At 41.5% G+C, this 13,012-nt stretch overlaps 1 long non-coding RNA gene across 1 annotated transcript; it reads left to right on the forward strand.

The window, feature by feature from the left end:
- The first annotated feature begins 917 nt into the window (after positions 1–917).
- LOC122036010 lies at positions 918–2,003 on the forward strand. Its single transcript, XR_006127301.1, has 3 exons — positions 918–1,455; positions 1,566–1,659; positions 1,943–2,003. It is a non-coding gene; the product is annotated as an uncharacterized LOC122036010 (long non-coding RNA).
- The last annotated feature ends 11,009 nt before the right edge of the window (positions 2,004–13,012 follow it).

Raw genomic sequence — 13,012 nt, forward strand, 5'->3', positions numbered from 1 at the left:
AACGCTGAGTCGACGGACGCTGGGGACGTGACGCTCTCCCATATCTCCGACCAGCTGCACAAATCTCTGGCGAACCTGCAAAGAAGTCGAGCCGGAAAGGGGTTCCCGGCGACGACCCTCCGACGCTCAAGTCAAGCAAGAGGAAAACGATGAAGTGGCTCAAAAGATGAGAGATCGCGCACCTCCGGCGAAGTCTGAGGGCTCTTATATAGAGCTGTGGGGAGGCTTATGCACACCTACCGAGGCGTACACGTGTCTTTTACCATACCTTAGTATGAGCTTACCAGAGGAGCATGCCTGACACCATATTGCTACAGTCCGAGTACCTCTCTGATGGGACAGTAGAACCTTCCGTTGTAGGATTCTACGTATGACTTGGTCGTCGAACATGCCTGTTGTCAGAAGATGTTCTCCAATGTCCCCTTGTCCTTGTCTCTTTTTTTCTCGAGCCGAGCGTCCTGCCACTCGACAGGCATTGGTCCGACCGGGCGTAGGTATCGGTCCGACCGGGCGTAGGTATCGGTCCGACCAGGAAGATTTCACTCCATCGTGTGCTCGGCTGAGACTGTTCCTTCACAGCATTGATGCTTTACGCCTCGGCCGAGCGGGCTACCCGCTCGGGCCGGCGACCCTGTTCACCATGAGCGTCGGAAACCCAACTCCCCGTCGGGTTGTCTTTGATTCCGCCCGGACCCGTTCGGCCGGATGACCCGATGTAAAATACCGGAAATAGGCGGATATGAATAAGGGAATTTTCCGGAATTTTTGGACATTTTTCGGGAATTTTTCGGAGCTTGTACGGACGAGTTCACGGGGATAAAAACGGGGCCCCGAGAAAGCCTGTTTGGGCTACCCATTTAAGAGAGGAAAAGATTTATTTATTTATCTCTTTTTCCTTTTCTTATTTATTATCTTATTTCTTTTATTTCCTCTCATTCTCGCCGTTCTCTCTTATCTCCCCGACGCCGCCGAGCCTTCTCCTCCTCCTTGCCCTAACCGCCGGCCGACGGTTTCTTCTTCCCGAACGCCGGCGACCGGTTCATTGCCGGAGCCCTAGCACCGCCTGCCCGAGCAAAACTCCTCTCCTCTGCTTGCCCTAGCCACCCGACGCCACCACAGCGCGTCTGTGCCCAGTGCCGGCGCCACCGTGGACCACTCGGTGCCCTAGCCACCCGGCGCCGCCCGACCACCTTCTTCTCTTCTCCTCTCCTCTGCCGCCACCACAGAGCCGACGCCGACCTTGTGAGCCGACGCCGACTGTCGGCCCTCTTTCTGATTTTCGTGACAGTGAGCCCTAGCGCCGATTTTTCTTCTCCTCTTCCGAGTTTAGGTTGCCTCCAAGTTGTGCTGTTCGGGGGAGTTAGTAATTAGGGTTTGCTGTTGGTTGTCTTGGCTTCGGCAGCCATTTTCCAGCGGCTACCTTTCTCTGGTAGCAACTTCCCTGCTGTGGGTGAGGTAAGATCAGTTAATTATTTTCTTGAGTTAGGTTGTTGTTGGAATACTATGTTTGAACCCTAAATCTGATCCGTGGTCTTCACTCTTGCCATTACCTTTGATCCGGACAGTGTAGGGGAATCTTGAAGAGAAGTTTTACTGTAAGTTTTCTTGGATTTGGCAGCTACTTTCATCCAGCAGCAAGGAACCGCTGTGGAGGTTAAGGTGAGGCATAGGAATTTGGTATATGCTATTGATCATGTATGAGTTGATTTAGGTAGGAATTGGTACATATATAATTTCTTATGCATTTGAGTTAGGTGATTGATTATGTAGAGGTGTAATCATGTGAAAATGGATTAGGTGTGGAATTGGTCTGATGGTATGATTAGGGTTAAGGTAAATTAACCCTAGTTAATTGTTGGATTTATGTTAGCTTCTCGTGGATTTGATTTAGCTATTTTATCTATATGAAATTAGCTAAAACTGGAAACTATAAATATTTCAGGACCTTGACGCGAGACGAGTATCTCGGAGTCAGATTGGACCTTTCTATTTTCGGAGGCGGGTACTTTTGACTTATGTCATTTGATATGCTTAGTAATTAAATTAACATGTTGCATTAATTGTGTTTCTTATCTGTTTCGGTTAATCACTACCCAAATCTTACATGCTTGATTGATTGATTGGTTTTGCATCTCAGGTATATTTTACCTGTTTATACATGCTTATAGGGGTAGTGATATGCCATGCTTGACCATGTTCAGGACCTAGGTTTTATACCTTCTGTATACCTTTGGATTGTTTTGGATTCGTTGACCTTTGATGCATTTTCATATATATGTGGATTAGGTCGGGATATTCTGAGGTTAGTGCCATGCACCATTTGCATGATTGCATCTTTGTGAGATAGTCCGCTCCATTATTGTTGAGCACATCGCCATTACATGGATCCGCACACACCACCACTCATGGGTTAGTGGTCGATTCGCCGTGTGTGTGTTGCGGAGGACTCAGGCACCGCTTGGTCCGCTCGTGGGTAGTGTGACACAACGTGTTATCCGTAGGATTCCTCCCCGTCATTGAGTACTGGGCACCCCCATCTATGATTTGGGGTAGGAGGATAGGTGTACTCCGACAAAATCCAGTCCACTCATTGTCGACGTGGAGTAGTGACGACAGAGTGCGCTGTCACAGACCTACCCACTCGGCCTCACTATGTGTGTGAGATGATCGACTGGCGTCAGGGGTGACCAGGATGCATCATTGGCATCATATGCATGATGCATTTATTGCTTGTGTTTGTGTTTGCTGCATTTATATGCTGCATATTGTTTGGATACCTATGTTTGACATGCATACAGGATTTCCTTATCCCTCGGACTGTTTGACCTTATACTCAGGACCTGGTTAGTACAGTATTCTCCTGTTTATTTCAGATGCATTCTTATCTTTCTTATCAGAAAATTTAATAAATTAAAGGAGAGTAATAAATTAAAGGAGTATCAAATTCAGGGGGAGAAATAAAACTACTTTAGTTTTCCAAATTGAATTTTAAACTTAATTTTGAAAATCAAAGTTTAAAAACAACTTGTTTAAAATTGTGATTTTTTTTTTTAAATTACAAACTTTTTATCCTTTTTACTTAGTCTTTGAAAACTGAACTTTTCAAGTATTTTAAACCATGGTTTTGAAACTAGTACTTTTAAACTTTGAAAATTTGATTTTGGAAAACAAATTTTACAAAAACATTCTAAAAATATGATCTTACTTTTACCAAACTCCTTTGAAAACTAAAAGTAAAGATTTAAATTTAATTTAACTTTACTTTGAAAATTGTCCTGAATCTAGTTCTTAAAATTTGATTTTACTTAATTTTGACAATTTGATTTGAAAGTTAAATTTTACAAAAATTAGTTTAGAAAAAAAATTTACGTTGTTATTGAAAATTGTGGAAATTAGATTTTTCAAAACTTAAGTTTACAAACTAAGCTTCTCAAAATCATTCTCCTTAATTTTGAAAATTGAATCTTTTACAAACTTAGTGTTGAAAAATAAATTTCAATCAGTTTTGAAAAATAGATTTTTCAAACTTAGTTTTGGAATTTTGGTTTTGAAAACTTATGTTTGAAAAGTGTTTCAAAGTTGAAACTTGTTTTGAAAATTTAAACTTGATCTTGAAATTTAGACCTTATACACTTATGTTTGAAAATTAGACTATCTAAACTTAGCAATTTTTCTAAAAGCTAAAAACTAATGCTTTAAACAAGTTTTCAAAACTTTAAACTCCCCCAAGTCAACTTGACTATTTTTTTAACTTGCTGTTAAAAATTGTACTTTTATTAGTATCTTTGAATTTTTGAACTAAACTTTTTATTACTCTACACTATGCTTGTTTACCCCTGCTTATTTTTTGATGAATGCCAAAGGGGGAGGATTAGGTGGTTAAGTTAGCTAAACCAATTTGAAAATACAGACTAACTTTAAAACCACATAAATGCATGTTGTTTCTTGCATATGTTTTCACTAACTTAACCAGGTTGTTATTCCATCAAAAAGGGGGAGATTGTTGGTGCGGTTAGCACTAACGATTTAACCCAGGTTTTGATGAATGACAAATAGGTTAAGTTAGTTTTGTTGTTGTCACTTTGATCGAGTGTGCAGGAGAAGTCCAGACAGGTCGACGGACTGACCGGACGCTTGGCAAGAAGTCCAGTTAGGTCGACGGGCTGACCGGATAGCTAGCGAAAGTCCAAGCGGGTCGACGGGTTGACCGGACGCTTGGCGAGAAGTCCAGACGGGTCGACGGGCTGACCGGACGTCTGGCAGGTAAGTGAGGTAAGTCACTGGAGGGGAGTGACTGCGAGGACACTTTCCCGGGAAGGGAACATTAGGCGTCGATCCGGCTTAGATCCATTTCGGATATCTAAGTCGAGATCGTGACTAGATTCCGATCTCGGAAAGACGGAATCTAAGTCATACTATTTGTGCTAATTCATACTATTATAAAATGTTCTAACAATCTATGTTGTAGGTTATATATTGCCTCGGACTAACTTTGTTTTGCAAGAAAAGGGAGTTTTCTGGAACAAGGTGGTCCGGGCGCCTGGAGGTCCGAGCGCCCGGAAGGCAAATTATATCCAGCCAAGTCGTCGCCATGTGGAGCATTACGGTTTGAGCAGCTACGTCACATTCCAGGCGCTCGGAAGGAATCCAGGCGCCCGGAGCAACATATAAAAGAAGCCCCAGGCAGGAGCTTCAGACAATCAATCATCAATCTGAGAACTCTTCTACTGCTGGTCCTGCTGCGACGCCAACAAAGCTCCGACAAAGTGCTCCTTCGGTTTTTAGTTAATTTCCTTGTCAGTATTACTTTGTTTCATTAGCTTTTCCTGTATTCATCTTGTAATTATATTCGAATTGCTAGTGATTGCCCAACGAAAGTGGTCAAGGACCACGGGCCTTCGAGTAGGAGTCATCACAGGCTCCGAACGAAGTAAAAACAATTGTGTTCATTTACTTTTCCGCTGCGTATTTTTACTCGATATTTTCGAATCGATATTCACCCCCCCTCTATCGAAACTAACGGTCCTACATCAGCTTCCCGACTCCGTCCTCATCCCGGCCCAAGACCAAGCGACGCTCCTCAGCACCATCCCAAAGGACCTTTATGATTTCCTGGAATGAAGGCATTTTGTAACCACTCCGATCGGCCTTAACGGCCTCTAATGATATGCTATCCTCTTGCTTGCTTTTTCTTTTGCTAATCAATAAGCGTGCTGTTCGCTCGGCTCACTAACTACCGTCGTTCACGTTCCTTCACTTCTCCTCGTTATTCGCCTATCATCCCGCCTCTCTTGTGTTTGAACTGGATTTCTTACGAAGTATTTTGTATAGCTAGGCCGCTTGGCTGAATATATCTCGTCTCGCAAATGGGATTTTCGCTAGATGTTTACGGGTTACTCTTGGTAACCCGCCCGCTTGCACACTTGGTCAGCCGGACCCGCTTAGTTGAATACATGCGTAGCTTTAACTGGAATTACCGCTAAACAGCATTACTTCCGACCGGAGGGTTTATAGTCGCCGGTCCGACTCTCGATATTTAACGTCGGAGCTCGACGGTCTTCCGGCCGGAGGGTTTATAGTCGCCGGTCCGACTCTCGATATTGAACCTCGGAGCTCGACGGTCTTCCGGCCGGAGGGTTTATAGTCGCCGGTCCGACTCTCGATATTTAACGTCGGAGCTCGACGGTCTTCCGGCCGGAGGGTTTATAGTCGCCGGTCCGACTCTCGATATTTAACGTCGGAGCTTGACGGTCTTCCGGCCGGAGGGTTATAGTCGCCGGTCCGACGGTCCGACTCTCGATATTTAATGTCGGAGCTCGACGATCTTCCGGCCGGAGGGTTTATAGTCGCCGGTCCGACTCTCGATATTTAATGTCTGAGCTCGACGGTCTTCCGGCCGGAGGGTTTATAGTCGCCGGTCCGACTCTCGATATTTAACGTCGGAGCTCGACGGTCTTCCGGCCGGAGGGTTTATAGTCGCCGGTCCGACTCTCGATATTTAACGTCGGAGCTCGACGGTCTTCCGGCCGGAGGGTTTATAGTCGCCGGTCCGACTCTCGATATTTAACGTCGGAGCTCGACGGTCTTCCGATTCGGCTGACGATGCCCTATACTCGTGCTAATTTTCCGATTTTTTACTCCTGCATTTCAAGTATACAGCCGAACGGAAAGTATACAGCATACATTACATTGGCGCACCTTTCACCCCGCCCGGTAAGGCTGGAGGTGGTTCGCGCTCCATGGTCGATCCAGTTGCCGTCCGTCTTCATCCTCCAGATAATAGGCACCCGAGCGGAGCTTTTCGATGACATTGAAGGGGCTCGATGAAATGGAACCGGGCCAGGCGGTGCTTCTCCTTGGATGCCGATCGGATCCTTATCTCGGCCCCATGCTGAGATGTTCTCCGGTCGGAACTCTGCTGCCGCTCGGCCTCCTGACGCTAACGTCGCTTGTTGCTCCAGTCGCTCGGCTTGCGCCTTCTGTTTCTATTGCTCCACGAGCTTAGCTGCTCTTGCCTCGATTAGAGCGTCGAGCTCCTCCTGGGAGAGCATCATGGTGTGAGGTCGTCCAGCTTCGTCCATCTCTTCCGCTCAGATGCTGGTGCGTTCCCACAGACGACGCCAATTTGATCCTGTCCGAACGCTGAGTCGACGGACGCTGGGGACGTGGCGCTCTCCCCTATCTCCGACCAGCTGCACAAATCTCCGGCAAACCTGCAAAGAAGTCGAGCCGGGAAGGGGTTCCCGGCGACGACCCTCCGACGCTCAAGTCAGGCAAGAGGAAAACGATGAAGTGGCTCCAAAGATGAGAGATCGCGTACCTCCGGCGAAGTCTGAGGGTTCTTATATAGAGCTGTGGGGAGGCTTATGCACACCTACCGAGGCGTACACGTGTCCTTTACCATACCTTAGTATGGGCTTACCAGAGGAGCATGCCTGACACCATATTGCTATAGTCCGAGCACCTCTCTGTTGGGACAGCAGAACCTTCCGTCGTAGGATTCTGCGTATGGCTTGGTCGTCGAATATGCCTGTTGTCAGAAGATGTTCCCCATTGTCCCCTTGTCCTTGTCTCTTTTTTCCCCGAGCCGAGCGTCCTGCCGCTCGGCAGGCATCGGTCTGACCGGGCGTAGGTATCGGTCCGACCGGGAAGATTTCACTCCATCGTGTGCTCGGCTGAGACTGTTCCTTCACAGCATTGATGCTTTACTCCTCGGACGAGCGGGCTACTCGCTCGGCCCGGCGACCCTATTCACCATGAGCGTCGGAAACTCAACTCCCCGTCGGGTTGTCTTTGATTCCATCCGGACCCGTTCGGCCGGTTGACCCGACCCTTCTCCGATCGGATGGACCTCATGCTGACCCTTTTAACTTCTGACCTTCACGTGTCATTGGCTCCCCACAAAGGGGGTCCCCCGTCCTTACTGCCGGATCAACATGTATCAAATGTTCCACCATGACATAATAAAAGTATCGAAACCTAAGCCAAATTTGCATTGAGAAGGAAGTCAAAAATATATAAAACATGGCATAACACAAAATACATGTATCAAATGTTCCATAACATAATAAAAGTATCAAAACCTAAGCTAAATTCGCATTTAGTAAGGAAGATAAAAATATATAAAACATGGCATCAAAGTACATGCATCAAATATTCCATGACATAATAAAAGTATTGAAACATGACATAATACAAAGTATCAAGGTAAAATAAAAATATAGAAATAACTATAACATGATATGCAAAAAAATCCTAACATAAAACTTATTAGGTAAAAACTTCCTCCAATATGAATTTACTAGAGAACTGAAAAAAAAAAAAATTAAGAGTATTAAAAAAATAAATAAAAAAGAAACTCAATTAAAAAAAAAGTTCATACTTATGTAATTTAAGAAGCACCACCACCACCATCATCATATCATCATCACCGTCATCGCCATCGGGAGGAAATTGATTCGGAGCAGAACTCAACTGAAGATGTTGCAAAATCCAATCTTGTTGTCGGCACATTTCTCTCATTTCTCGATCTCTTTCTCTCATTTGTTCATCCCTTTCAGATAAAATGCCCTTCAACTGACAATTTATACTGTTCCTAATACATGTGAAGTTGCATTAGCTATTCAGAGGAAGAAGTTTAAAACAACAACAACAAAAACTAAAAAACTCTCTTTCACATATACATATGTTCAAAATTTCTACAAGTAAGCAAAGTAAATATTTCAAAATGCAAGAGTTTACTATTAAAGATGCAAGTATATATGTTTCACACTCAAATCAAGCAATAAAAAAGAAAACCGCAAAAGCAAACCAAATAATTTTTTTTCAATTCAGGTTTAATCTGATTAGAGTTTAAATTTCTTTGAAACTAAATCAACTTGGTCCTGTAAATTTTTTTCCAAAAATCCAACTCGACCTATCATGATTCCACCTCCAATATGGATCCTTTCTAATGTTTTCTAGTAAACATTTCACGATAAGAATATCTATTTTCTGCATACCTGCTTAATTTTATGTCATTGGGACAAGAATCATCATATTCACATTTTAATATCTAGATTGATGCTCTGAACTCTTTGCAATGAAGGTAATATTACCAAAATGCAAGAGATGACTTGTGATTGGCCGTCGCTGGGGGTCGGAAGCGCCCGCTAGGGGGTCGGAAGTAGCCGTTGCCGGCCTCCAGCGGCCCCCTTGCCCGCCGCCACCTCCCTTGCCGTCAGCGCCTCAGCCTGACCGGCAGCAGCCACCCTAGACTACCGCCTCCCCCTTGCTGCCGTCGCTGCGGAAGAGTTGCACCACTACTGCCAACAGAGTGTGAAGATGGAAGAGAATTGAGAAAAGGTCATCGAGTATTTAGGACAAATTTTGCAACGAAATTCTGGGACGAATCCTAGATTCGTCCCCAAATCTAGGACAAATCCGGTATTCGTCCCAAAATTAAATTTTTTTTTTAAAAAAAATAATTGGAAGGCTTAAATATGGACCTAACGACATCTAAATTTCATGAAACAAGTTTTTGTGTGTTCGTATCATTCTCCCGATAGTAATAATGCCCTCATAAATAATTTTGACTTAATATATTGAATGTGGTGATTTTTTAACCTAAATTTAACCTAACTCGGGTTAAAAATTTACCACACTCAAAATATTAAGTTAAAATTATGGATGAGAATGTTTTTACAATCAAGAGAACGATACGAACACATAGAAATTTGTTTCATAAAATTCTGATGTCTATAAGTTGAATACTTAAGCCTTCTGATTTTTTTTCTTTTTTTTTTTTAAAAAAAAAATAATTCTAGTCCGTCCCTAAATCATGAGCTCAAGCTTGTACAGTTGTATGAAGGTGGAGAGAAAGAATTAAGGGAGGGAAAACGTGACGTGAATGGTAGATTGGTAATTAATACAAGAGGTCAGTAATGATAATAATGAAAAATAATTTTAAATTTATTTAAATCAATTAAAATTTATTATATTTGACATATATAAATAAATCTATTGGCTTTAGTAAATAACAGATTAAAGAATTATTCTATTTCTTTCCTCTATCTATTAGTTTCTACGTGGTATCAGAGCTATTTTCTTTACCTTCCAATTTTCTTCTTCCGAAATTTTGTTATAGCAACTACGAGAGTTTCTATATGATGGTTTGATATCATCATTTCCAGTGTGGCAATCTCGACAACTTTGATGACAGTAACGACAGCTTCAACGACAACAACTTTTCTTTTCCTTTCATCAACGACTCTTTTCTGTCGACGGCAGCAACTTCGGCAACGTCAATCATAACAAAATTTGTTTGTTTTATTCATTCATTCATTTTTTGTCACTTCTTTGTTTTTCTTATTTTCTTCTTCATACTGTTACAAAAAACAAAAGCAGGGCAAAAACTGAGGAAAAAAAACGAGAGCAAAAAAAAAAAAAATCTCAAAAAACTGTGTAAAAATGTCTTCTTTATATTCTAGTTAGATCTCTATATTCTACTTAGATCGCTACGCCATCATAAAATATCTCTTTTCATTTTCATATGGTTTCTTCTTTTTCAGTTAAACTTAATCATGATAATTATTTACTATGGTAATTACAATTTCTTCTGTTATTTTGTGTTCATGACTTACTTGATCATGTTGATAGTATTTCATCTCCACCTTAAAAAGATGATTCATCCTATTCTATTTGGTTTAAGAAAGATCATTTAGTCTTGACTTGGCTAATCTCATCAATTACTAAGCTTATACTTCTCATGCTTGTTGGCCTCAACACCTCTCGTCAGATTTGGGAAGCTCTTGATCATTATTTTGCATCCCACTCTCAAGCACGGGTTCTCCAACTTCGTCTACAATTATAGTCTGTGCAATGAGGAGATACCTCTATCAATGACTATATGCAATCAATTAAGACCGTTGCCAACAACCTAGCTACAATTGGATATCCGATCTCTGATCCAGAACTATTAATGCATGTTTTTGCAGGTTTGGGTCCTCAATATGATAGCTTTATTCCCAGTGTGATGACTTGCATGGATCAAGTGTCACTCAAAACTCTTCATAGTATGTTATCTTCTGATGAAAGACTTCTATAAATATAATCTCAAAGGATGTCAGTTTCTCTATCTTTATTGGCAAAGCCCTACAATCTGATCAACATAATCAGGCTCTTCCCCAACATGGTCATTAAAATCTGATTGGAGATTTCAAAGGTCGAGGTCGAGGTCGAGGTCGAGGACGCTGTCAGATTTGCTTCAACTATGATCATTATGCTCAAAATTGTTATAAAAGATATGATTCAAATTTTTGAGGAGGATCTGTATTATCAAATTGACTCCCTCCCTCATCTTGGAAATCTAGTACTCAATTATCTCATTCTGGAGCATTCTCACTCTTCATCCCTCCAATGCAACGTCATCGATTTCTGAAACCCCAGGATGGTATCCAGATTTTGGAGCGACTCATCATGTTACACCGAAGTGTGATATTCTTGCAGAAGTTTTGCCTTATCATGGACCTAACATAGTACAAATAGGCAATGGCTCAGGTTTATAAATTGCTCACATTGGAAGCACATCCTTTTATTCATGTGGTCGTACTTTTCACATGCGCAACACTCTTCATATTCCTTCTATCACTAAAAAATTACTCTCCATTCGTTAATTTTCTCTTGATAATAACGTGTTTTTTTAATTTCATCTTCATCATTGTCTTGTGAAGGATCTCGCGACAGGAACTATTCTACTCTAAGGGGATACTAAAAATGATCTTTATCATCTTCAACCCACCTCTCTCAAAACCTTTGTAGGAGAACATACAGATAAATTTTCTTGGCATGCACGTCTTGGTCACCCATCTCTACGTCTTGTTTAGGATATTATTAATCATTTTGGTTTACAACTTTGTTAGCGTCATCATCTCATTTATGTGAAGCTTTTATAAAAGTAAAATATCATAAACTACCTTTTGCATCCTCTACTTGCAACTCTAGTTTTCCTTTGGAAATTATTCATTCTGATATATGGGGTCCTGCTCCTATTCTTTCTAATCAGGGTTTTCTTTACTATATTATTTTTATTGATAACTTTAGCAAGTTCACTTCGATTTTTCCTATGAAAAGAAAATCTTATCTCTTCAATATTTTTTATCATTTTCAAAAGCATGCTCAGCATTATTTTGATCGTAAAATACTCTTCCTTCATTCTGATTAGGATGGAGAGTATCAAACACTTCATCGTCATCTTACTTCCTCTGGCATCCTCCATCGAGTCTCTTGCCCCCACACTCTTGAGCAAAATGGATTTGCTGAGAGAAAACATCGTCATGTTGTTGAAATTGCCTTAGCTCTTCTTTATCATGTCTCAATTCCACTTAAATTTTGGGATGACGCCATCCAAACCACAGTCTACCTTATCAATAATTTATCCACTCCACCACTTCAAAATAAGTGTCCCTTAGAGAGATTTTATAATCGTCCTCCAGATTATTCTTTCTTTCAAAATTTTGATTACGCATGTTATCCTCGGCTAGGACCTACTCTAAACACAAGTTAAACCCTTACTCTCAACAATGTGTTTTTCTTGGTTATAATAATTTAAATCATGGGTACCGTCGCCTCCATATTTCAACTGGGCAGATATATATTTCTCGATATGTTACTTTTGATGAATTTCTTTCCCCATTTGCAGTTGCTACCTCAGATCCTCCTTCAAATAATCAAGGAACCTATCTAATATCACCGAATAATATACTATAATCTTCACATATTGCTTCATTAGGATATATTGAAAGTACAAGGGGAGATGGTATCTTGTATCTTACTCCATCTCCACAAATTTGAGTAGAGTCAGCGGCTAGTGGTGATCCACTCTCTAATTCTGATTCCAATTCATCTGATCACTCATCTCCAAGTAGCTCTAATGATGATAATCCTCGGCGAATGCTTCCTCTAAGTGATATTTATGCACGATGTCAACTAGTTTCCACTCGTTATCCTCTTCCACGTGTTTTATTGCTTCTTCAAATTTTGTTGAACCTTCTAGCATTACATAGGCAATCAAATATCCAAATTGGCGTGCTGCGATGACTATAGAGTTTAACTCTCTTCTTTGCAATGCAACCTAGAGCTTAGTTCCTCGTACTCCATCTATGAATATTGTGGCCTCTAAATGGGTTTACCGAATTTGGTATCGTGCAAATGGATTTATTGAATGTTATAAAGCTCATCTTGTTGCTAAAGGCTATAATCAACAACCAGATATTGACTTCAATGATACTTTTAGTTCAGTCGTCAAAACTACAACTATCACATTGCTACTATCTATAGCTGTTAGCCCCAACTAGCCAATACGACAATTAGATGTTTCCAATGCTTTCCTTCATGGGCACTTTGAAGAAACTATTTTTATGGAGCAACCACTTGGATTCTGTTAATCCCTCGCGGCTGGCAAGAGGGGGGAGTGAATTTTTTGGAAAATAAAATAAATACCTTTCTTGACTTAAATAACACTTGTACAAAAGGA

Source organism: Zingiber officinale, unplaced genomic scaffold, assembly GCF_018446385.1.
Source record: "Zingiber officinale cultivar Zhangliang unplaced genomic scaffold, Zo_v1.1 ctg130, whole genome shotgun sequence".
In the NCBI taxonomy this organism is placed as follows: domain Eukaryota; kingdom Viridiplantae; phylum Streptophyta; class Magnoliopsida; order Zingiberales; family Zingiberaceae; genus Zingiber; species Zingiber officinale.